Here is a 5,290-nt window from a genome sequence, read left to right on the forward strand (position 1 = left end):
TGACAGTGTTTTTATTTTGACAATTTAAAAAAAAAAAATTTTCAATATCAGTCTTGAAAAAAATTATAAACGTTTTTTTGGTTCTTTTATATATAATAATAATGCTTTATTTTTTCCTGCTGTTTCATTGTTAGCGAATATAAAAAAGAACAAATTAACCTTTGTTTCAAAACGACAAATTTTTCTCCCTGCATGCACGGAATCTTTACACATTTCTAAATCACTCTTTTCATATCATTTTTACAAACATATCAAAACAATTCGCCAGGTGTCTGACCAATAAACCGATAAATCAATTAGGAGTCCGCAAAGATTCAATTTTATGCGCCTTTTTCACGACTTCTTGCAGGTGCGAAATAGCGGGGTATTGTTTGCCAACGTTGATCCCAGCGCCCCGACAAAATCTTCTACTGATGACGTACAGTAACCTTTGTAACCCCGAAGAATGTTGCCGCGATTCACTGAAGAGTTCCATTTCGAGTTGACACCCAGATTTCACTCTTTGAGGCAATCTACATTTGCCCCCTGAGGGTCAGGCCTACTTAGGAAGAGGTCTATTTATACCCACATGTTCAACAAATAATTTTCACACCAGCAATGTGCATTCTTTTGTCACTTATTATTTTTTTTTATTTGCTGCAATAATTCAATATGACGTAACATCCTTATATCCAATTTTTTGGAGAGAGAGAGAGAGAGAGAGAGAGAGAGAGAGAGAGAGAGAAAGAGAGAGAGAGAGAGAGAGAGAGAGAGAGAGAGAGATCTTGATTTCAAAGAATATTTTTCATCGGTCAGTGAGGAAAATAACTATTTGCAGCCTCGGTGAAATGGAGTGGAGACGAATCTTACTTTTAACAAAACATTTATTACATATAGGTCACGTTGACTTTTGTCATTCTTTTTCAAATGTCGAGTTTTCATCAACAAATCATAAATTGTATTGTTTTTCTTAAGATTCCTCCTACAAGTTGAGAAAAATTCAAGAAGTTGTGGACAACTTTGATAAAGGGAAGGTTTTTCAATGTGATCTCTCAAATCATTTAACGTCTCAAATAATACCGTTTTTAACAACTTCGCTAAAGCTTCGCAGCAGCATCGTTAACGTAGAGTCACGTATGCCCTTATTACATCATGGCATATTTAGCCACCTACATGCGTGATAAATGTGAACATGAAGTAAAAGTATGTCAACTTGAAAGAAAATTATGTATACTTTCAAGAGAATTATGTTGACATGCAAGTTACCAATCTTTACTGAGAATCTGTTTAAAAAAACGAAAAATTTACTTACATGACTGTACTAAGCCAGTTTTTTTTAATGATGGTCCTTTCTTCTGTCCCTTGTGTGCAAGTTTTATTTTTTCAATAAAATATGTCGAATTGCGAGATGAATATGTTGACATGCAAGATAATTATGTCAACATGCAACTTAACTATGTTGACATGCCAAAAATTTGCAGTCCGAACAAAATTATTCTAATCTAAAAAAACAATCAAATATTACCCACAAGTGATTTTCAACACGCAAGATCATGCTACTTATTTATGTTAACATGCGAAATAAATATTTTAACATGCGAGATAAATATGTTAACACGTGAGATAAATATGTTAACATGCGAGATAAATATATTAACATGCGAGATAATGTTGTTAACATTCGAGATAAATATGTTACCATGTTACTTTTTTTGTTGATTTGCAACTTATTTTTGTCGATTTGCAACTTATTTTTGTAAACATGCAACCTAGTTATGTTTACACGGAAAATAATATGCTGATATGCAACTTATTTATGTTGAAATGCAACTTTTTGTTAACATGCATAATCAATATGTAATCGAAATTGTGAAGCTTTGGTTGAAAAAAAAAACATTTTTCCAGAAAATATTACCTACTGTAGTTTCATTAATATTCAAGGGTATCAATTTTCGTGGATAAAGTGAAAATCACAGTTTGAAGGATACGTAAATTCGTGGCCAATGACCCTATCAATACAAAATGTTAATAAAAATTGCACTTCAATGAACATTTAATTTCGTGGATCAGCTAAACAACGAAATCCACGAAAATTGGTATTCAACGAATATTTATGAATCCACAGTATGTTTTATAATACTATGCATATATTTGTCACCAAATTCAAGAACCTTTTTCTTAACCTTACAGCCACAAACTGCCAAAAATATATCCATCCTACTTTTTTATAGTAGCTTAATTCAGGAGCATTTAAGTTACATTAAAAACTGGTAATTTCAAACATTTTAAATTCCACCGGAACAGCCTTTAATAACGGGTACTCGCACGTTAAGTGATAATTTGTCTCTAGACTTTCTTAGCCATTAGAGTTCCATACAAATTCAAGCACAAAATACTTCGTACTGAAAAAGATAAAGTTTCTTTATCGAGGTTTGGCAAAAATTACAATCATGGTTAAGCTTAGGAAAAGTAATATTTAGCAACAGTGACCCGATCAAATGAGAGTGAGCATTCCTTTGTTCCACTGTTGTATCAAAACTTTAATTTTTGGTATCTGGATATCCTAATTTAGGTAAACAATTTCTTTTTAAATATGAGGCCAGGGAAATTCTATTTTTGATAAACTAAATGGTGTGCATCCCCAGACAGTTTCCATCTTGCATACCTGTTGAGAGAAATTGTAAGAACCAAACGGAATATTTTTTTTTTAGCTGATAATCTTTATAATCATTAGAAAGTGGAAAAGAAATACACAGTGTCAAAGGCAGAAAAATGGAATAAGGCTAATTACCAAGTACCAAAGTTGTGTCAGCGCGCTGCAATTTGGTATAACTTATGCTCCTTACCGTAACTGCAAAAACTTTAATGTCTGTATTTTGTTTTATTAGGATAGCTAAAATTTCTGCAATATAATGAATAAGTACAGAGCAATAGGTACTCCCTGTCTTACTCCACTATACATACGTCAAACTGTTAAGAACGGAAACCACACTGTAAAACTGAATCCTTGATCTGTGTATTAAAATTTTTATCCATGTAATCATATTTTCCCCAAAACCCAAATATTCTACAACTTTATGAAAATATTTCCATAATAATGAAATCTAAAGCTTTCACAAAATATATTACCACAAGGAAACCAGATATATGCGTATTCCGTGTTCCCGTTAAAGACCGTATAACATAAACTAATATATTCGTTTCTCCTATGTAATGACCAGACTGAGTCCTTCATATCAACTATTTTAAAACAGGTGCTTTAACAGACATCCTTAAATGATTTTAATTGTAAAGTACAGTTAACAGGGTAGTTGGGTGCCTGGGTTTTTTTTTTAAAGAAACTGTATGGGTTATCCCCTTTTGGTAGGCATGTAATATTTCCCAGATATAGGGAGCTCTCTTTTAAAACAAATATGGTTGACATCAGAAACAATGTGATGTTTGAGATCCTTCCCAGAAAAACTTAATAAACAATCGCTGCCTGACATTTGTTATTTTTATACTTTTAAAAACATTATATGTTTTTACTCCTAATATGTCACCTTCAAGGGAAATTGAAGTGGATGGATCCAACATTGGAATGTCAGTTTTTATTCTGGCTTCAAGATTAGTGTCAAAGAAACTTAAGCAAAACAAGATTTATAAAATATTTTTACCCGATGAAGGATATCACACTGGTCTTATACTAATAGTGTTATTGTTGTGTGTTTCAACTTTTTTTTTTATAGTTTTGTTTAGAAAGTTACGAGATTTTTATGAACAAAAATATTTGCATAGTTTTTCTCCTTCTTCTACCTAATTTGACCTTGTAGTTTTACCTTTCTAATCTTTTCAATTTCATGTGCATTTCCTGCCAAAGCTCAAAAAAGTTTTGTGTATTTTTTCAATATCTTTCAATGAGGCATTTTTAATTTTATTTCTTAATTTCTTTCTTAATATATGAAGAATATGAAACACATGAAGTACTGTTTTATATGTCCATAAGTAGAATTTCAAAACAGCACCATCACAATGCTTTATGTTACCATGATGTTGATTTGATCTTGGACTTTAAGAATAGTTTGTTAAACCTTTTTTATTCAAGTTTTTTTCTTTCACAAGACTATTGTTATACTTCCAAAGTCTACGGCCTATTATGAATTAATTGAATAATTTTAACTCTAAAAGTACTGTGTCGCAATCCTACACCTATATTCGTAGTTAATGAGGTTGTTTTTATTGTTTTGTTATATTCAACAAGGTATTAGATATTATTTACATATAATAAAGTCGATCTTGTTTTAAAGGATTGATATTCCTCCAAACAAAGACTTCTTTACTAGGATTCAGAATCCTATCAAAATCGAGTAATTTTGTATCTCCTGCAACATTTCGAGAATTATCCTTAACTTTTGAGTTATTGGCATTGCTTTAATTTTCTGTATCCAACAGTGGATTTAAAACAAGGTTAAATTCCTTTGATGAAAAAGTGATTGTAGCTTTCTGTGGGCAATGATTATAGAGTTTTTGTATATATGGAACTGTTGATCTACGGACAGTCAACCTACAGTTCTGCGTCTATCTTTGCCACTGAAACGCTGAAATGATTGTGATACTCTCTCTCTCTCTCGCTCTCTCTTTCCGCTCTGCTGTCTTTCTCACTGTCTGTCTTCATTTTATGTTCAATATACCAAAATAATTTTCTGCGGAAATTCACCATTACCTAGAGAAGTATAATTATCTTGTATAAATATTTTGAGAAGCAGTCTTACTTTAAAAAATTAGAAAAAAAATAGTATATCATTCTTTAATTTTATAGGACTGGGTCGGATGATCCTGTGCATTTCCAGTCTTCTTTAAAATTTCCTTGAGATATGCATGTATGTAGGAAAACATTCAATTCTAAATCTAGATCAATTTGATTTTTTCAAATGACATTTTATGGCTAAGAGTATGATATCTTAAATTTCGAGGTATGGTTGATGGTTTATTTGTTGACAATCGAGCAACCTTAATTTGAGGAAAATTAAATGCTCAAAAACAAAAAAACAAAACTTTTTCAACATCAGTATTTTTTATTATGGCAACAGAACAACAGAATCAAACCCTGTCTAAAATCCTAGGTCTAGTATCATAAATTATCTTACTGAAAAAAAAACTAAGTTCGAAAATGTTCCCATATACAATGTTCACAAAGTAAAATACATGTCGTGTATTTCATAAACATATTCTCATGTACAAATTTGTCATAAAATTTGAATTGAAGAAAATACATATGCTCATTTCATGTAAAAAGATAATTTAAAATAAAATATTTCACCAAACAATCACG

Source organism: Magallana gigas, chromosome 9 (genome assembly GCF_963853765.1).
Source record: "Magallana gigas chromosome 9, xbMagGiga1.1, whole genome shotgun sequence".
Classification (NCBI taxonomy): Eukaryota; Metazoa; Mollusca; class Bivalvia; order Ostreida; family Ostreidae; genus Magallana; species Magallana gigas.